The sequence below is a fragment of the Hypomesus nipponensis genome, chromosome 1 (genome assembly GCF_054491055.1).
Source record: "Hypomesus nipponensis isolate SF chromosome 1, ASM5449105v1, whole genome shotgun sequence".
Classification (NCBI taxonomy): domain Eukaryota; kingdom Metazoa; phylum Chordata; class Actinopteri; order Osmeriformes; family Osmeridae; genus Hypomesus; species Hypomesus nipponensis.
In genome coordinates, this window is record NC_140361.1 from 11,934,606 (window position 1) to 11,956,429 (window position 21,824).

Consider the following 21,824-nt stretch of genomic DNA (forward strand, 5'->3'; position numbering starts at 1 on the left):
AAGAAGCTGCTTTTAAAATGGTTGGCTCACTCAAAATCAAAGTAATTCAATTTTTTTTTATTCAAAAGAAAAAGAAATTCTTACACTGTTTTTAATGGATCCCACAGACGGATTGAGCTACAGTTTCATTGTCGTAGTCCTCCTGTCACTTTCTATAGTCCCTTCGAAAAGTCCTGTTTTTCTTCTCTCAATTAGTCATTATGGGAAATTGTGTGTAGATTTAATTAAGTCTGTACATAACTAAAATGTGGGAAAAGAGAAGAGGTTTTAATACTGTACTTTCTGAAGTTGTATATCTTGATCTTAAAAATAAATGTGTATACACTACAATAAGTCAACTAGTTACCTTCAATTATTTACATCTCTTTATCAATGTCCAGTTGGGCTACATTTCTGAAAGAGCCCACCATATTTTTTTATCTAATGAAAACTCAATAAAATAGTTAGAACCCATAAGAACCTCTGTACAAGTTAGTATGATCCTTGAGCAGTCTTCCACTACAGGATAAATACAGTGATGCAGTGTGAGAGTCCGGGGCAAAGAATCGCGGCTTTCCCCTTCAACATGACAGGAAGAGTTATGTATCACTAACACCAAATTCACCACCAGGGCCAAGAGGGTTTGGAGAGTTGGAGCACCACAAGGTCACTCCACCATCCAGGAAGTAGGATGAAGAAAAAGTCACATCTGTGAAATCTGTAACCAGACCAAGACCAAGATCAAGTCATCACCAATAGTAATTCTATCAATTACAAATTCCTGTTCAAAATAAGAAAGAAATGCCAGGAAAAGTAATTCATTCTGGTACTATTTTTTTCATTTGTGCCAACTCCTGGATGTCTGCCACTTCAAGTACAGGAAATGTAAGAGCAGTAGGTCTCCCTGCTCCTGGGGTGATGAATGGAGCACTATGTGGGGGAAAACCAGCCTGGGCTTTTTAGAGACGCAAAAATCTGACCAGAACTCTTTTTATAAGCCAATAAATTAGGGGGAGATGTACTCGTATGCATGTCTTTTTAGTGCAAGGGTACGAGAAGGGCTTGATTATGTGATAGGGCTGTGGCAAAATGCATGTGGGGAGGCCAGCCACATGCTGTGGTTGGCAAAGGTGCCACTTCTGGTCTGTCCGTGCACCTCTCCCCACACTATCCAATTCACTAGGCCAGCGGTGTAAAACTCCGGGACATAATGAGCTAGAGCCTACCCCCCTGGTAATGAGATGTTTCCCGCCCTCTGCCCAGATCCTTATTTTGGTGTCATCCATCACAGAGGCTGTATCCTCAGGGCTTACTGCTCATGACTCCTGATTGGCTTTCAGCCCTGGGGGAACTGTGTTGTAAACAGAAGGGACCACCATTTATTAATAATGGTTATGGAAAATAGCAATTCATGTCAGTCTCCGTCTCTCTGCAAACATATCTTTCTATTTCTCTTTCTCTCCCTCTCTCCCTCTACGAGTCCCTAGGGAGCCGGGGTTAGAATGTAGTGTGTCATTCCATCTCTGTCTTGCCCTGGTGGTCCCTGGCAGCCTGCTGCGAGGGGGTCCCAGTGTGTGTCTGCCCTCTTCCCACGCGCGCTTCCACTCACCTGCCTGCAGAGAGTCGAGTCGTGCAGCCTCGTTCCAGCTCTACAGCTCATGGAGCACGCGTGGGCGGCGGCCATTGAAGGAGGAACCAGTGTTTGGATGCATGTGGTTAAAGCATTAGAGCCCAGTGTGTTGTGTGTGCAGCAGGTTTATGACCTTGGTGGCCTCTGGCCTGTGCTATTGTCTCACTGCGGGTCTTTGGCTCGGTGCCTTCGACTGATTGGTATTAAGATATGGAACAACCCTGGGATTTATGAATGGCGAATGGGGATTACTTTCACTTTCAATGGTGAATTCGACCCCTCTATGCCTGTCAGCCAACAGACAGCAGGGTTGTCAAGTCGCCTTGTACCAACTGTTTGTGTGCTTTGCCAACAAACCATTGGTGTGCGCGTGTGTGTGAGAGAGAGAGAGAGAGAGAGAGAGAGAGAGAGAGAGAGAGAGAGAGAGAGAGAGAGAGAGAGAGAGAGAGAGAGAGAGAGAGAGAGAAAGCAGAGGAGAGTGGCAAAGGGTCTGGCTGGTCACAAAGGCAGCTTTGTAAAGGACTGTTAATGAGTTTTTTGTGAATGTCTCCTGATGCTCTGCAGCACTGTAATACCTTTGAAACACATCAACTGCTGGTGTGTGTGTGTGTGTGAGAGAGAGTAGGTGTGTGTATTGGTGTGTTGTGCAACTATTAATATTATTATTTTTTAACCATGATTTATCGTGTTTGTTCACTGTTTACGTTTTTGTGGTTGTGGGGTGTGTGGAGTAGATGGGTGGTGGATTTTAAAGCTTTTTATATATATATGTCGAGGTTGAAATTCTATGGAAAGTTTAACAACACAGCTTTGGCCAAAGTGCACACAGTTTCTTTCATGCTGCACATCTCTACTCCTGTGGTCAAGTACCTTGCAGTTATTATAGCTTATTTGTTCAAGTGGTGAGGAAATATTAAATATCACAAGTTCTCTGCTGAGACTGAGCAGTAATTATCAACAGATGGCTGGTGTGTGTGTGTGTCCACGCATGTGTGCACATGTGTTTGTGTACGTGTGCGCACGTGTGTATGTGTTTGTGTGTGTGCGTTTGTGTGTCGGGGGGAAAGATGCCTGTGGAGAAATGAGGATAAGGTGCACAAGAAGGTGAAACAGGAAGAGTAAATCCAGGTCCGACCCGCGCTAGGAGATAAAGGACAGAAACCGATTAGATTGAGAGGAAGTGAATCAAAGTTGTGCATGTCAGCTATTTGTTGCCCCAGGTGACCAATAGACCACAGCCCTAGTCAGAATCAGTTTGAAGTCAACTGCCCAATTTTTCCACTTTGAACATTATCTTAACCTTTCTTATGCACCTCAGATAGCTCATTTGTAATGACTGGTAACACCAATTCAGCTGCCCACAACCCCCAGTTCCTGACGGACAGAGTAGCACATTTTAGACTCATACTGCTCACTCAGTGGCAGATGCTCTGGGGTCCAAGACTGGAGGTGAGCAAAGGTCATCAGGGCTCAGTGGAGCGAGCCATGAATGACAGGGAGATGCCCCACACCTCCTCCACACGTTCCACCCAAAACACTGACCTCTCTGTTATGCCCTGAGGGCGATCATCCACAGGCATTAGACACTTAAAAGAAACCCCACACCAGAAGAAGCATGGCCCCAGTGGCAAATTAGGTGGAGAGGTGACACCGGTCTAAACAAGCGCCCATCTCACCGGTTTTTCCTACTCTCCGCCTTTTATGTCTTTGAGCTTGGATCAGAAGTGTTACATTTGCTAATACCAATAACCTAATTACAGGTTCAAAGCTTCAACCACAAATTGACATCAGGCACTCATATCAGAGTGGCATGACTACACACAGGTCAGATTCAAAGGTCTGGCACAAGCAGGATCTAGTTTAGACAGACAGGTACGTTTTTTTGAAATATAAAACAAACAACCCCAAAACAATGTAATACCGTAAAAATACATTGAACTTAAATTCCCCAATGTCGATATCGAAGAAACATCCCAATATTAAATCCCATCCCAGTTGAAAAGTCTGCTCATCACTGAAGGTGAAAGTGTTAAGGACTTGCCTCTCTGACTGCAAACACAAAGGCTACGATGTTGAGCCCCTTGCTGCCTTCTGAAAGACAGGGCCTTGCTTTCTTAGCTGGAGAACATAAGTGTTGACCCCGGTATGGAACCCCATCTCCCCTGCTGTGAGTGACAGGCCTGTTCGATATGTGGACACAGGACCTTCCTGCCCCTGTGGGAGGTTGAGGGGCACGTTAACCCACAACACTGCATTCTGGGTGGGCTTCACCGGTACGGACATCCCACTCTCTTGGTACGGGCAAACACCTTGATTCTGCACCAGGAGATTCATTTACACCCAACTGTCCATCTATGAAGCACCGTGCGATCGAAAGCGCTTTCTATTCAATTTTCAAGTTGTGTCTAGTGAAAAAGAGTGTTTGGTTCCCCCCCCCCCCGCCCCCCCCTCCCTAAAATTAACTTTGGAGATTGAATTCCTTGTTTCTTTGCTCTGCAGATTAAAACTGGTTTGTAAAACAAGTACATTAAATAATCAACGAGGAGCTGGGCCTGTGAGGAGGAGCCCCACGCCCATCCCTCCCATCCAAAACATTGTATGAAACTTAAACTTACTGCCTGAATGTGTGCCCTTTAAAACAAGCTCGCTCCCCGGCCAAAATCATTAGTAAAGTAATCCATCAGCCCAACCCCTTAAGCTTGACCCTAGCCACAGTCTCTGCTGATAGAGACTGCACTGTACTCTAGTCGGGATAGTTGCTATCAGCTAACATCAGTGCTGGGCACACAAATAGCGAAGCATGAGTGACAATGAATAAACCCTCTGTGGAGTTAGATCCACATAAGTGAACATGTGTACTTGAACGCTTATGTTTGTCAGATGAGATAACTCATATCATATTCCAATAGCCATGCGCATGCCCATGAGGACATTATGAGAAATGACCACATTTGGTAATCACAGTTGGGCTTCTCCCATTCTTATCGTGTCTCCTTAAATTTGGGTTACTCTAGGAAATGGTGGTTAGACAAAACCTGGTTTTCTTTGGCTTTAGTAGACCAGTCTCATTGCACGCCGACCACTTATAGCCCCGGGTGCCAGTCATGGCTGACAGATGTTTTTGTAGAGACATTTTGTGAAATGTCAGTCTTCTTTCTTCAATCCGTCAATTAATACATATTCATGTGAGTATGCAGTTGTTGATGTGCTGTGCACTTTCTGAGTAACAGAACTTATCGCTAGGGTTGAACAATCTAGCATCTATCCTAACATGCGGCATTTTTGCACAGGAAAGTGAAAGGTTAAAAGTTAGTGAGCTCTGCAAGTTGCAGAGTATAAAGTTATGTTAAAAGAGCAAACAAATAGAGGCGAAATTAAGCCCAAATAAAGCACTGAGCACTTTGGCTCCATTTATAGGCCTCTTCCAGCTGCTTGGGCTTGAGTCTTTGATGTGTCCACCTATGTGGTATGCTCAACTCCCATCAGACAGACTGACATACTGTAGATACAGAACACCTGAGCTACTGCGCTCCACCACAGAAAACCGAGTGAGCGGGGAGATGTTCTGGTATGCAGGGGGGGGGGGAAACAGCTCCATTTCAAGTCCTTCTGAATCTCTGAGAGGGTCTCCTTGTGATCCTATCAGTCATATTTAATCCAGACTCAAACGTCCTCCTGGGCCACAGCCCACCCCCCTTTTTCAAATAAGCGCTCTGGAAGAGAATCAAACACCTCAGTCTCTATTAGAAGAGGAAAAAGTTCACCACGGTGATCAATGTTGAGTTTTCCTCCAGAGTTCACCAGGGGCTAAGTAAACCCCAGCTAGCTATGCGATCCCGCTCCTCAAATTTGGTGAATCACTTTGTTCAGAGCAGGAGGCCTGCCCCTGTGTCCACCCAGCCAGCTAGCCAGCCTGTCAGCCAGCGACTCTTAAAGAGGTATTTAAATGTGCGCCTGCAGCAATGCGCTCACTCAATGACCTCTTTATTTGTTAAAATAGATTATTTTAAATAAATTACAGAGCACTTTCACTGAATAAACAGAGACTTTGGGGCTGCGGCCTGCAATACATACTTACTGCAGCCACAGAAATCCTAAATGACTAGTGAGCTGTGTAATCGCCTTTGATTTCACTGATAGGATTCTTTCTGGCAAAAGAGACTGAGCCATTGACGGCTCTGAAAGGCAACACCACCAAAGAGGGAAGTAGAGACAGTTTGATGTGGGACTATGTACTAATATGATGTTTCTCTCTGCAGAGACAGACTACAGAGGTGTCCAGTAGGAGGGGAGCTTGAGGGAATCCTGTCATTTCCCCGGCCACAGTCTAAGAGGTTTAACACTTTCTGAGATCAAGTCATGCCAAAGACACCACCCGCTGTGTAGATAAACTAAATGCTGCATTTTTGTTTCTTTTCTTTTCTTCCTTTAATCTGTTTTGTTCTTACCTATTCCAAAAATTATATTGAAATGATATATGAGGCAGAGGAGTGTTAACCATTATTAACCTTGCATCTAAAGCAATGTGTGTCACTGATCACCATATTTTGTCTTCCATATCCTATCCTCCACCACCAACAAACTAATGTATCTTACATTGTGCATCTTACACTACACAAGTGCAGTTAAAGGGAGGATCGGTAAGTTTTACAAACCTAGCAATTTTGGCTTGAGTTAAAAAGGATTCAAACCAAAGTTTCCCAGCCTCTCCCTTCAAAGCCACTCCTCCAAAACACATGAACGTGCTGCCTGACTAATGCTGGGAGGTCGGTACAAGTAGCCAGTTCAATCACTGCATTCGGATGACTGCCGTCCAATCAAGAAGTTTGGTCTGAACTAAATGATTGGTCATGTTTATTACAGTCCTACGATACCCACAGATATTCTATTTATGCAATTTTACTGTCTAACCTTTAGATTTATTGGTTGCTGTCAGGATCTGAATTGAATCAGCAAATATGACAAAAAATGTGTCTCAACAACATTACCAACCTTGCTTTTAACTTGTTAAAGGAAAAACAAAGTGCCAAAGGTGGGGGAGCATACATATATTTATGCTATTCCACATTGCAGCTAATTCAGTGTGGCAGGCTCACAGTTATGGCTGGATTACTGTAGCCTGTGCAGCAGAACACCAGAATAATATCATGACAAGAAAAATGTTGGCGGACCAAAGCAGAAAAGCATGATGAAATTAGGTTTGATTAACCTTATTGGCCCTTGTTTCAACTCTCACGGGCCTATTTATTTTTAAACATGTGGTTGACATTCCTCTGGTTACACATTTCCCGGCATCTCTATTACATCTAATCTGAAAGTGGTTTCAAAGAGAATTTTGTGCGTATGTGTGGATATACGTCATATGGGCAATTTTTTTTAGGTGGAAATTTTAAATAATAGCCTCATATTGGCATTTTCCATACTGACTGAGTCAATGGATTTAAATATTTTAAGGCAATGATGCTCATTGTGGCTTACTACAAACATTCTAATTATCTAATTGTCAGTATTTTCTATTACTTGATGCCAGTCAAATCCATATTATTTACTAAAACAAGTATCAATGATATTGACAGCTTAAAGACATTATTTGTTTCCCCAAGAACTCTGCTATAAAATTTATTGGGACCGATTTGCTGATTTATATTTTTGTTTTTCAGTAAGCATGTGTCGTGTATGTGTGTGATTATGAATAATTAGGGGAAAAACTTAATTCATAAGCCATTAGCTGTTATGAATAGCAATTTCTGTGACTCTCAGTGGCTCTTAAACGGCCACTCTGAAAGGGGCTCACAGACACAGCTCAGTTCTCTCTCTCTCTTTCTCTGTACCTCTCTCTCTCTCTACCTCTCTCTGGCAGCTGTAATTGAGCTTAATAGCAGCATCACAGACATAGGGAACCTCTTTGACACCCAGACCAAATTATTTAATGAAACGATCAAATAAGCATCATCCAGTCTTAGTATATCAAAGCTGCCGGCAGCTGGCAGTGTGTTGTACTGTGACACTCAGGCTTTTAACCCCTGCCAGGCCTGCTTCCCTCCTCGTCCTGTGGCCTTGCTTCTGTGCCAATACGAGGGACAAGTCCAGAAGGAATGAAGTGTGAATAGAGGTGTATTTAGCCAGGTGCCGAGGACACGTAGGGGACGATTATGACCTTGATGGGCTTTGACAAGTTTCTACATTTGAAAAGTTTGTTATTAAATAGTATACTCTGTTCAGTCATGTACTGACATATTATAATGTAAGTAAAACATCTATAAAAAGTATACTGGTTATTCTTTAATTAAACTTAAAAATATTAAATACTCAATGTTTCTAGAAGCTTTCCCGCTTGCCCTGGCAGGAGCTGCAAGTCAGTAATGCCCAGTGGAGCCCTCGATGTCGTCAGTCCAGAACGCTGCTTATTTTTCATGCTTCTTAGGGGAATGAGCACGTGCAGACCAGTGCACACTTTTTCCCTGTGCTTGTTTGGTTACATTTGACTTTTTCACAAGATAAGAACCAGATTTGCCTCTTAGTGCTGAGCAGCATTTAGGTGAGAGGATACTGACAGAGAGAAGGGTTGAAAAAAGTCTTACGTATAAGACTGTGTAGTCTGCTATATCTCTGCGAGCATGCCCTATTATGTTACCTTTCAAGTGCTTTGTCACTGGAGAGCATATACTATTCTGGTTTCCCTCGCCCCTGGGCTCACTAAAACGGCGTCAATGTTGTTTTAAGGACCTAATTTAACGGGTGTGTGCGCGGGTTGAGTTAGCTATGCAATGTTTATTTATGGAATATTTTCTGACACCTACTTACGCCATTAAAGTCCCATTCTTGTTAGTACCCCAAGTTCTGTCTGAAAAGTTCCTGATATATGGTTAAAAAACCATCATCCCAACTACTCAGGTACTTCTACCTCAGGTAAGAGTCAATTGTAAACTTGCATAGACTATTATGCAACATTTTAAAAACTTTTCCCAAGCACAGAAAGTCAGACTTTTTGAGGATAAAACGTCTTTGAACCTAACATATGTATTAAAAACAAACAAAATATTTAATTTAACTGACCAATATTTTGCGATTGGCAAATATCGCTTGTTTTTGCTTTGCCATACCTCAGTGTGCTTTCTTTGTTCATAGAACTCTTCATCCGAGTATCTGAACTTACCTCCTGTTCTTGCAGAAAGATGGATGGAGATAGTTGTCTTGCTCCTTTGGACACCCCCGGGCCTGGTCCTGAACACCCCCGGATTTACCAAGGGCTCTGCTCAATTATGAGTTCAAACTATTTTAAACGGGTAAGGACTTCTCTACCTCCTATCCAACCCTCACTCATTTTTGCCCTGAAGGTATTGGCTTGTTTTATGCTGTAAAGGACAGATAAAACCAAACTCACGAGGCAGGAAAATAACTCTTATTCTCAATTGACCTTGAGGTAGGCCCTCTCTCTCTCTTTTCTCTTTCGCTCCTCCTTTCTCTCTTCAGCATCTGGAGCAGCTGCCAAGACAGGGCACTGTGTGACCCTGTTGTCAAGGACACAGGTGGGAATTAGGAAAAGTGGACTTGTTTCAAACAATTATATAAATTACTATAATATCTTAAAACAAAAAGGAGAAGAAATATATTTATTTGAAATGTTGTCTGTCAGCTTAAATTTCCACTCAGTATGAGTCACAGACAGGTCCAATAGGGCAGTGATTTAGAGCTTGTGACTGCCAGGTGTGTTTTGTATTGGCGGACGGTGTTTGGTTGTGCGTTTTTTAATCATGTCTAACAAGCACCTGTCAGACACTTATAGATCACGAGGTTGTGACCTGTTACTTCAGCCCGTGAAATAGACACCATGCAATAGAAGGCAGTCTGTTAAATTGTAATTGAAATCTACACAGAACTCTGAACTCAAAATGGTCTATTTTGTCTGTACGCGTGTGGGGTTTAAGCAGACACAGCAATGACAGGTTAATTTCATTCCTGAGGAGTAGATTTGAGTGTTTTTGTTCCCCCTTTCAAAAGACAGCTCTTATAAAAGATAATTGTGGAAGGTGTGACACAAGACTCCCCACACTTTTCCATACAAATCTTCACAAAATCTAAAATATTCATGAAACTTCTTGAATGTGCTTCTTTGAAATATTCTTTGAATTTGTCTTCATCCATCCAACATTAGATTTACAACCATTACAGCCATAATACATTTTTAAAAATCTAATCTTTAGTTGTTATGTGTTGTACAATAAAATGTCCTCACTGTATAATCACATATTTAATCTGTATCATTAACCTTTTATATTCAAAACTATGTATGTGATCTACTAAAATAATCAACACATACACATACACATCCATTCCAGTCCGGCCGTGGCTGCAGACCCAGTCGGGCTCTGAAGGCCAGCCCCTAGGCCCCTCCCGGGCTGTGTTTACACAGGGCCAGCAGCAGGGGGAGTATGGCCACTGGGGTAAGGGGCTCAGAGGGAGGTCTCGCTCTCATAGCCTAAATGGAATAACTTTTACTGGGGTGTGTGAAGTCAATATGTACACAATTCAGTGCTTCTCTGTTTATGTATGGCTTGATATTCCTTTCTAAGTCATTTCTTCTCTTGTTTTATTTACAGACCCTGACTAGTACCTCTGAACTTTAAGTGTGTTTTGATTTAAATAATATCTCTAGCGTTCCATATTTCATTTTTTTAAATCCCTTTATTTGTTTAGCTTATTTAAGTAAATGTAAATGAGTTTCCTCTTCGTGAAATCTTGAAGCAACTGTATTTATCTAAACAATTCTATCAAGTCAATGGAGCGGAGAGGGGGGAAGGGACACAGTGAGAATTGAAAGAGAAGTTTGTATTTAGCATGTCTAATGTTTCCAAAATGGCCAAGTGTGAGAGGCCTTCTAATTGATCCGTGGACCCCGGAGGGCATGACTCCTGTCATTTCAACCACAGACTGCATGCCAGGGCCGCACACTGCAGGGAATACTGGGTAATTAGCCTTGTTTAACCATTTCCTGATCTGAAGAACTTAAAGAGAGGGGCCACAATCACATGAACAAAAGATGTTCACTTAGCCAAGACCCCAGAGAACAGATCCGACCGTTGGTAACATTTATGTCAATGGGCTTCACATTAAAACTGAACCATATGACTCACCTGTAATCCAGTGAGATTATAAAGCCAACTGTTCAGCTGCTTGACAGTCATTTTAACTGCCACTACTAGATGAGTGGCAGTTGTTTACAATTTTGTCAAAAAGATATGTAAAACAGGTTTAGCCAACAGGCGAGTACATAAAAGCCCGTTTGAACAAGGTACGTATAATCGTAAGTGATTGGACGCTGAATGATATGTTATGAATGTACAGTAGAAATCCAAGTTAGCTCTGTCAAAAACGTCTGTCTTTCTGTAACTCCATTCTAAAACATGCACACTGCTAGAGGAGTCACACCAGCAACCTTAGCACACCACAGCGCACTTGGAGCGAAGTGCTACCTTCTCACCTGGACGTGTGTTTCCATGCTGTGCCCGCAAAACAAAAGACATTGTGATGAGGCATCAATAAGTAATGAGTGGCTGGAAAGGATCTCAATACCGCATCTACAACAAAGGCTTTGACATGATACACCCCAGTGAAGAGGTTTTCCCCCCCGACACCCCAGGCCTGGCCGACTCAGATCATCATTAGTATTGTTTCTGTGTCGCTTGCTTACAGAAAACAGACACTCTGCAACAAAATAAGCTATTTTATGCTACCATCAGCTCTAGAGGGTTCCAGGTTCCATTCTGTTATTGAACGAGCAACTTATTCATGTAAAGGCTAGTGATCATGGTCACTGCCGTGTTAACTCTAGTTAAATTAAAGCTGATTGTTTACTCAAGCGATCGTGTATCAGCGACGCGTCAGATTAGTGCAATGATGCCACGATTAACCTTTGAATGTAACACCTTTGTGTTTTAAACTAGCTTCACGCAGCGGACATGAAGGGATTATGAAACCTGAGAGAGGAGGCTACGCAAATACAGGCTTATTCTATATTTGGTTTTTATTGTGTGTGTGTGTATATATATATATATATTTTATTTTTTACGTGGGACCGATTTTAGCAAGAACCATCAGGGTTTATCCTTCTCATATTTATTATACGTATTTATCACTTAGTCAGTGTTATTACTCATTAATATAGTAGCAGTTTCAATATTACAGGATTGCTGGTATTTTGTATCCCTGTCTCACCCCTCAGTCTTTGCAGCTCCATCCTGTTTGTGTGAGTTCAGAGTAAGCCTCCCTTGCTTTGTATTCCCACCTGGCTGCAGGTTAGCAGGTCGCCAGGTAAGCATTAAACAACCCCTCCGCAGTGCTGTCTGCTCCACTTAACACCTGACATACCCCCTCCATGCCGACCTTTCACCTCTGACCCTGAGTGACAGGCCAGGAGACGTCTCTCAGATGCTTTCCTTTCTCCGAGCCCCCTTCTCTTTTCTTCTCGGCCCCTCCGTGAGTGCTGCCGAGTGAGACAAGGTGAAAGGTATCCAGGCGTTTTACAAGAGGGGGGCTGCACAGGTGTTCATGCCTCCACACCTCTCAAGTTCAAAAGCCATTGAGTCCTTGGTAACCAGGTAACAGTCAAACAATGCCCCCCCAGACCCCCCCCTTTGGTGACTGAATCCTCTGTTTTACAGTCTTTGGACAGAGACAGAATGGAGAGAAGGGGGTCTTACACCAACAATCCATGTGTTCTTTCTCATATGCCTCTCCGCTCATATTTAAGTATTTTTCAGCCCCTGACTATCCAAACATGAAGATATGTAAATATGAAGTGCCTTCTGGAGACATATGATATGATATTATTCTATTATACCCCTAATAGCACTAAACAGATTCGATAACAACAACAAAAAAGTACTCTCAAGACACAAACCAGAAAAAATGAAAACAAAAATAAAGGACAGACAAGGTCATGCTTATCTGACAAAATCTCCTCTCTATCAAGTCTGAAACCGTCCTTCATTGGATTTGTTTTCTCTCTCCAACGTGTCTATATTTCCCAGCTCCTGCAGATTTATAGGTTCCCAAAAAATGGGACCTGGTCCAAGCATTACTAGTAACATTAGTGTCAGTAATTTAATGCGCAGGTGTGAATGGATTCTCAAACAAGCTGGGGAGGCCCCCGGCGAGGACTGCGCGGGACCGCCAGGACCAGCGGCAGGTTTAAATAAATACGCCGCTGAGCAGACATGTCGGCAGCTGAGGCCCGATATGGCCGCCGCTGTTTGTGTTGTGGCTTTGCTGGGGCGCTGAGGAGAGCAGAGCGGCCCTCTCCTAGCATGTTTCCTGGGCGAAGGGAGGGGGAAGAAAAAAAAACAGACGAGAGAAATAAGTGATACCTCAAAACGAGCTACATGCTGCTGCATGTGTGTGGGCAGCTTATGACATCTGATGGTTTCTGTGTCAATGTTATCATTTAGTGCAGATCTCATGAATTCCCTCCCTCAAACACCTCCGCATATTGACTGTGTTTTTTTTGTTTTTTTTCGTTTTAAGCTGTAAAAGCATCCTCCCTTGATCCGTTTACTAACCACATATTGAATATCACATTTGGTTTTGAGTTGATCTGTTTAGTGTTATGGGTAACAAAAGGCCGGTAAGAAGTTCCTCTCGGGTATAATATTGTAGGCAGTCAAAGAGAGAGGAAAAACAGAAAGTGATAAAAAAAAAAAAAACTGAACGCAAGAGAGGGAGGGAGGGAGGGAGGGAGGGAGGGAGGGAGGGAGGGAGGGAGGGAGGGAGGGAGGGAGGGAGGGAGGGAGGGAGGGAGGGAGGGAGGGAGGGAGGGAGGGAGGGAGGGAGGGAGGGAGGGAGGGAGGGAGGGAGGGAGGGAGGGAGGGAGGGAGGGAGGGAGGGAGGGAGGGAGGGGTGAAATGACCAGATGGACCTGGTTTAAGATGGTTTACGGATTAAGATCTGAAAGAACAAGGAAAAGAGGAGGATCAGTTTCAATGTTTCTTTCCAACCTGCCAGAAATCCCTCATAGATTGCCTGACTGTCATTAAAAAAAGACTGGCGCTGTTGATTCCTTCAGGCACTCAGCCAAAGATGGTATAAAGAGAGAGCACCTCTAAGTCCTTCACTAAACCCAGTGAATCAACAGAAAGCCAGTTTGAGACACCTGCAAGATACATGATACCATATGTTTAATCTGTTTCTAGGGGGTCAACTACATTACCACCATTACATATGATCTCAGTTGATAACGTACAGTGAAACTTCTCACCTTATCATGCCCACTGCAACACACACAGCTAGATATGTTTAACAAGTGCCAACATAAACTGAACATAAAGTTGCGGAGCAAATGGGTCCACTCTTCTACCACACGTGTAAACTAAAAAATCCAACAGTAGTTATACATCATCCCTGTGTATTTTTCCTATTTCTTTCCTTTCAGAAGATTGTTGCTGTTAAGTACATTACTACACATTTAATGATATGTAAAAAAAACACACCGCCTTTGTATAAAAACGATTGTTTTTAAACTTTGCCCCACAAATGTTTTGCCCTTGTGAATCAGAGACAACAAATAACTCACAAATATTAAAAACTTATCATAATAGTTGAGGATATTGGAATTGTTCACTAAATACAAGCACATTAAAATTAACATCTCTATAAAGACACACACACACACACACACACACACACACACACACACACACACACACACACACACACACACACACACACACACACACACACACACACACACACACACACACCTGGTCATCATATTTGAGGGGCTCAGATGATCATACTGAGAAGGCCTTGACTACCTTTGTTATTCTGACTTCATTGTGTTTCTCTCCCAGTGAAACTCTCAGAGTGGGAGTGCAGAACCCAATCCTTCACGCTATGAATAGCAGGCCCAGAGAGAGAGAGAACAATGGCAGAGGGTTTGGGTGTTCCCTGTATGAGACACTCTGAGAGGCCAACCTGTGGATCATCCCAAGTCCCTCATCAAATATTAACCCACCCTACCTGCCGCTCACTAGCACAGCCAGAAACCCTTTTCACAGCTGCAGGGTAGATGCCAGTCAATAGGCTAATCAGGGAAGCCAGACAGGTTGACCCACTGTGTGAGAGATCCTAATATGACATGCCAGGTAAAATTACTGCCAAAGTGATGCATTTTGTATGAATTTCATGCACTCTACAGTATCTGTTTTACGGAGCCCAGTGTTATCAACTAAGGTCAGAAGACTTTATGGATTTTAGGTGCCAAATAAAGGGATTTGAGAATGCAAATTTGTTTTTTTTTAAATTTGCGGACTCAGCATTACGTTTAGTAAAGGTTCCAATTTGTGTGGAAGACATTTCTCTTTCCTTAACCTACATGACTTTGGCTCAGACTTTTGTCATAATTTGAAACCATTTTAGAGACAAAGGGTTCACATTTCCCCCGATGGGAATTTATTCCTTTTTTAAGGAAATTCTCTTTTGAATTTGCTTTAGTGAGAGTAGTGACAAAAATATAAGACAGGACACCCGACGGGCAATACCTACACCTTGTTCCTTGTGCCAGCTTTGGGATTAGTCACCAGATACTACAGATTTTGAAGACTCTTTTAAATGAATATTACGTGTCATCAAATCCCCTGCTGCTCGATTTAATTTCCAAACACGGTAACAGAATGCAGGGGAAAATAATTCCAGGAGCTGTCGAAAAGGCTGTAAGTGGTGTTAAGTCCTGTCAAACAAACAAAGGGGGAAGAAAATATTGTTTGTGCCGACTATAACAACGATAATGTTTCATATGACATTCACCCTCGACACACCTGAGACAGGTGACTTTTGCATTGAGGGGATTATCTGTTATGGAGTATGGAGAGGTGCCTATTGTCTGGGACAGAGGACATGAATAACTAAAGAGTTGGCAGCAAAAATGAGGAATGCACTGAACACTGAGCAGGCCGAATGAAAACATTGGTAGTGATAAAAATATACACATGAATTAATAACTTTATAAATCCTCCAGGGGGTACCTCCAACTAGTCCCCCACCTCAACCTTAATCATGAAACACTATCACTGACCAGCTTATGAATAAGGAGTTGGGTTTCCAAATTTCACTCAATTATTCAGAAGATAATTGGCCCAGCTTAATTGGTTGTGGAACATAAAAGATTCAGGACGACTCTTAAGTGCGGCACATCAGACTCCACTTATAATGATGACAGATGGCTGTTTGTTGGGTAGGGTGTCAGGTGGGGAGGCTTTGTCATATTCACACTTCCCCTTGTTAGCAGACAGATCAGGTTATTCCTCCCAGAGCGCAACACAGTTTCTCTTTTTCACAGACGTGGACTGTGACGTGGACTGTGACGGCAGCAAATTATTGGGCTACTGTTCACTGATGGAGTGCCAACCAAAAGCTCTCTGTTTCCTCATCAGTAACATTTGGCCCTTGTTTGAATTTAATATTTAATACTTTGTGGAAAAGTTACCAATGTTCCCTCAAAGAAAATGTTGGATTTGTTTGTGTTGTGCTCTTTGATTTACAGTAACAATGTATAATTTATTCCTTTAGTGTGAAAAATACCATTAAACCCATTCTTGCTGTACGTATTTTAGTCTTCCAAGATAGATATTTTGCTTGTACAGGGTAAAATTGTTAATAAATATACAATTTAACAAAAGTCAACAATGCACAGAGCTCTTTATTATTGCTCACATACTATGATGGTTATAAGCCTATCTTTGCAAAGATCACCACTTTTGAATACCAGAGAAGAAAAAAGTTAGTTTGATAATGTTTTACATTGTGTGAGCCATATAACAATACAATTCTGTCGACTCTGCCCACCATGAATGAGTCTTTAAAACATGACAAACCATAACATTTGGTCAAATGAACAGATTTCCCCCCAAAACTATTTACCTCTTAATTGCCAAACTATTGAAAGGATAATTACCTAAATGTTGCCATGCATATTTAAGAAAAACATAATTATTTCCAACTTTGCTTCATCCTTTAAAAGTGTTTTCATCACTAATGACATGATTAGTGACTGAAAACACACACACACACTTAAAACAAGCATGCTGATTTTCCAAGGGGAGCCTTGTGAAAACTCAACATTGTATAAGTTAGCAGGGTACATATACACACACTTCATTTCTTTGTGTGTTTTGTACATTTCCCGTCCCTAATGTCCTAATAATTTGAACACACTTAAGTCAGCTCATTAGTTGTATATGAAGACTTACGGAGAGGAAACACCTGTTCATTTACTTAATGAACTCTTAAAAACACTTCACTATATTCAAGGGCATAAAAATAAACTGAGACACGACCATGACAACATAGGGGTCCCAAGACACACAAACCTGGCACTCTGATACTAGCCATAGAGACCTGAGGTTGGGGCAGCATAAGAACATTGTAAATCAACTCTACCCCTCAGTCCCGTCTATTGGATAAATAATGAAGAGATTCAAACCTCCCTGGGCAGTTATAGTCTTCTACTGAATTTGGACTTATGTAAATATCCATTAGGATCACTTCAATGTTTATGCATGGGGTCTCAAATGTATGCATGTATGTGCGTTTGCGTGTGTGGGTTTGTGAAAGAGAATGAACATTTAACGTTGCGTGTGGTTTGGTATGCCTATACATAAGCATGAATGTGTGTGGCGAATGTGCACGTGTGTGTTTGTTGAGTGTGTATTTGTGCATATGTATGTGTGTGTGTGTGTATAGTGTGTATTGAGTGTGTGCTGAGCGTGTAGGTGTGTGCTGAGTGTATGTGTGTGTGCACAGTAACACTGTACAAATGAGAGTGCACAAGTGCGTTTTGCACCTGGTACCGGCGTGTCCGCCCTGTCACCCATGATCGATGAGGTGACCTGAGGACGGACTTGGCCCGTGCAGCCTAAACCTTTGCCATCATCACCACCACCCCTCCTCACACCTCCCTTGACTGGAAATCCAAGACCGCAGGCCACAAAGGGCTGTGTAAGGCATCTCACCCTCCCCTCTCAGTACAGTAATTAACCTGCCTCTCACCTCCCTGTCGGACTGCATCCACCGAACAGCCTGGCAATCAGCAGACACTTCACACAACAGCCTGGGCACGGCAGCTCCATCCCCACACCTCTTTTCTTCTCTCGAGGCGTTTGCTCTGTCCTACTGACTAAGGACAGTGTCCCAAACGGATACCTTGAGTCGTCACGTTGTGTAATGGCTCAGTCTGTGTTGAAAATGGACTTGACAGATAGCAGTGAATTAGCACAAGTGATTTCATATGCTAGAACATGAGAGAGAGAAATAAGTCATACACAATTCCAGTGGTTGAGCCACACAAATCATGCACTATGCTATAGTCTCTGTCTCTTTAGACATAGACTGTTTTCAAAGAAAGAAAACATTTTAAAATTATTAACTTTTTGTGAACTTTCAGTGTAGGTCAAAACATGAAACTGTAGAAAACAGCCAATAAAAGCATGAGTCTTTCGTTGGCCCGTATCATTACAAAAGCAGACCCTAAATCAAACACGAACAAGTTTTGCGTTGTTCAGGTTGTGCCACAACCTCTCCAGATACCCTACCACTAACAGCAGAGAGAACGGATAGAGCCAGCTGACCCATTCCACCACCTTTATTTCCACCAATGATTCTTTCACTCCGGTGATGACCTCACAGAGCACTGTTTTAGATTAGCAGTGCTGGGTACCATGAGAGCAGGAAGGCTTGTATGATGGATATTCTGAAAGAATCACAAGTTCCAGGTTTCCACACAGAACACATTGTGTTGGACAGAGAAAAGCATTGTAACGTCATTTTATATCATGTCAAGGCTTTCGTGAATCCCAGAATGACTGGGGCAGTTAGTTTTCCAACACAGTTATGCAATTTTGGTTGATTACCAAAACAAGGACCAAAGCACAGGGGAAAAACATTTACTGTCACAGTATGTCGAATGTAATGATGTATGTACCTAAGACCTAAGGGGGGGTCACATGGCTGAGCGGTTAGGGAGTCGGGCTATTAATCAGAAGGTTGTTGGTTCAATTCCTGGCCGTGCCAAATAACATTGTGTCCTTGGGCAAATCACTTCACCCTACTTGCCTCAGGGAGAATGTCCCTGTACTTACTGTAAGTCGCTCTGGATAAGAGCGTCTGCTAAATGACTAAATATAAATGTAAGACCTCTTTATATTACACATCTTGATTAATATCCATCAATTCATCTTTTAAACCTGAACTGTCTCCTTTAGTTTTAAAAGAAGTGTAAAGTTGCTTCTCTTTCAAAATACCCTTTATTCACTCAAGATATTGTTCAAATCCAGACATTGATAAAGGAGCATTGTCAATTGACTCATTTGAGGCTTCAAGTAATCTCGTTAGCATTACCCATTCCCGTATTAAAAAAATACCAGTGGATCAACTGATATTCCTACATCTTTTGTGGACAGTTGGATAGGACAGACAGACCACACATTTTAGTGGTTTAAGAGCTGGTCCCCGGAGAGAAATTGACACCTTGGCCTGTCAGTCACTACTGTCAGTATAGGAGCCTTCGCTTTTGACATGCTCTTCTAATACACCATTGGTTCTCCTCAGAGAGGGGTGTTGTTCCGAGAGGAAGTGTCTCAGCAAAAGGCAACTCCTAGTAGATCTCACCATGCCAAATGAATTTTCCAGTTAAAATATGGAGCTAATGTTCCACTCTGTCACAAGCAAAAAGGGATGTAAGTTGAGATACCAGTGAACATGAAATTAGTCTGTTTGCTCAAATCCACAATGGATGTTCCCCTCTGCTATGAGTACTAGTAGTTTCTATTGTCATGACTATTTCCTTTCTCCATCAGGCTTAAAAGAAATGTATACAATAAATACTTCACTTGAAGTGTTTTGCAGGATCTTTTATGTACAGTAGAAAATATTCCCCTTAGATTCCCCTAAGTATGCTTAAAAAAAACACAAAGCGCCTTCTCAAGATAAACTGTATTTTCAGTGGGGTGTAATGAATAGCACTTAAAAGCTCTGAATGGCTTCTGTATCATGTTTTGGATCCACTGTATCTTTGGCGAACAATAAGGAATGAAGCACAAAGCAAACCAGATGAAGACAGACAGATTTGAGTAATGACCATGTAATCTGGCCAGCTACTGACATTTCAACCACAGATATGATTTTTTTGTGCTTCTCTGCTTATAGATGGGACAAGCAGCGACACCCAACCGGAGTCCCGCCCGCGACAGTCTCATTGTTGGGACACGCCACCCTGGTTAAGATCCAGGCGCCGAGAAGTGGTTAAGTGCCCAGGTGTTCAGCAATTACAGTCACTTTTTACATATAATATCATTGTCGTTCCATCTGATGGAGGAGATCTTTATCAAACGCACAATCCACACAAGCCTCCGCAGTAACGGGAGCCCTCCATTATCAGAGCAGAAAAGGCCATGGTCATTAATCATGGTTTCCTATGGGATAAGATGTCCTGAGCAGTACTGTACTTTCTTTGTGATGGACACACATACATACACAAACAAATCAACACAAGCATAAACAAGAGTATTTGTACACAAAGGACATGCTTTCAGCAACACATATCTGTTTTCAGAAAAGGGCAGTAACCACTGGTTTGAAATTCAGTTTGTAGTGACTGAAGGTTAAAATGAGGGAGATTCTTAAGTTTCTTGTCCCTGTGTTTCCTCTGGAACTTGTTTATTCTGGCTGGTCTTTTCACCAGCCCAGCGGCCTATAAATAAGACCTATCTGATTGCCCACATCCTTGCCTCTAAAATAAATCCCTATTCAGCCAGAAACCCGGCACCTTGGAGGGACAGTGGAGGCCGGCTCGATCTGCCAAATATCCACGCTGTGCATTTGACAGACGCAATATTCTCAGTATACAGTTCCTTCCCTCTGCATCCTTTTCCCTACTTGCCCACCCCCAAATAGAAACACACACACACCATCCAGGGGTAATCCTCTAACCTTGCATGGGAACTTAGTTCTGGCTCACCTCAGTCCGCTGGTTAGGGATGCCAGTAATGTCCACTGTGGGCTCTGCTTGTCTGTCACTCCCCCTCCTGCTGGCCCAGAGGCAGTATGGGGACCTCAGAACTGGAGCTCATCAAGGGGTTGACTCAGTCCTCCCAATTCCCTCAACGCTGTGGGTCTGGCATACTACACAGGTGGAAAACGGAAGAGAATGAGTGGGTAGTCTGTAGGGTGTTGGCCCCGTTCTGCCCACTAACTTTGGCCACAACCATAGCCTCTTACTAACTTGTCGTGTGTGGTTTTTAGACTGTCATCGCAGGTTTACCGACAAGAAACACGTGAGAAGGGCGAAGAAAGCAGGGAAAGTGAAGAATCAAAACGTGATTCCCATTTAGGGTAGGCCCTACTTCATGAAAACATAGAACGCTACATCTTGTGCAGAATGTTATGAGGGAACCATGTGTTAAACCATGGCATAGTTTCCTAGTAAATTAATCATTGCGTTACTTGCGATCTACAATTCACATTACTAAGACACCTATAGGTGTCTTAGTAATGTGCACCACTAACTACATATCCAGGTAGATAAATTATTTTAGGACTTCAAACCTATTTTACGTCGCCAGTCTGTCAAAGTCTCACCGTTATCTGCGTCATATTATTCTTTCTTCGCGTATTTTGGGAACTTTGGTGTTGTGAGTATTTGGGGTGGAAACAGGCTGGAGTTATTTTCTTTAGAAAAACACCTGTCTAAACAGCAGCAAAGCCAAGGGCAAGTTTCACCTGTCAGTGTTGGTGACAGCTCGAGACAAAAATTCAGCAGAGACAATCCTAAAGACGTCCACTGGAGCGAATCAACAGACGTGAGAAGAAGTCTGTCCAGCTGTGTTACAACGCTGCGCTCTTCCGGCTTTGTCAGGACTGTCATGTTTTGTTTAGCCAAAATGCAACAGGTGGCCTATTAAATATGGTCAAATAAACTTCTTCCGGGTTAAAACTTTAATATTTAACTTTTTTTTACATTTGTAAAATGTTATACGTTTTCCTCCATACTTAACCGTACAGTGGGTACAATTTATTTATTTTTCTCCCCTATAAACACGTTGTGTGAGGTAATGAGGCCCTCCAAGAGTTGTTTAGCAACACAGACAGTTCAGTGCCAGTGCAAGGTCAATTTCAAATGTTTTGAGTGGCCCTGCTACTTTCCAGCCAATAGTTATGCTGTTCCAGC

General features: G+C 42.5%; 1 long non-coding RNA gene across 2 annotated transcripts in view; it reads right to left on the reverse strand.

Annotated features, from left to right (window-relative positions):
- LOC146302575 (uncharacterized) overlaps window positions 1-21,463 on the reverse strand; it is a 53,945-nt gene extending 32,482 nt beyond the window's left edge. The window contains exons 1-3 of one of the 2 annotated variants that reach the window (XR_014757223.1): window positions 21,236-21,463; window positions 20,616-20,779; window positions 12,868-12,922 (exon numbers count right to left, since the gene is read on the reverse strand). This is a non-coding gene — a long non-coding RNA (uncharacterized LOC146302575). Of the gene's footprint in view, window positions 1-12,867; window positions 12,923-20,615; window positions 20,780-21,235 lie in introns of those variants that run through there. The other variant, XR_014757229.1, reaches the window with a different exon arrangement.
- Window positions 21,464-21,824: the final 361 nt, after the last annotated feature.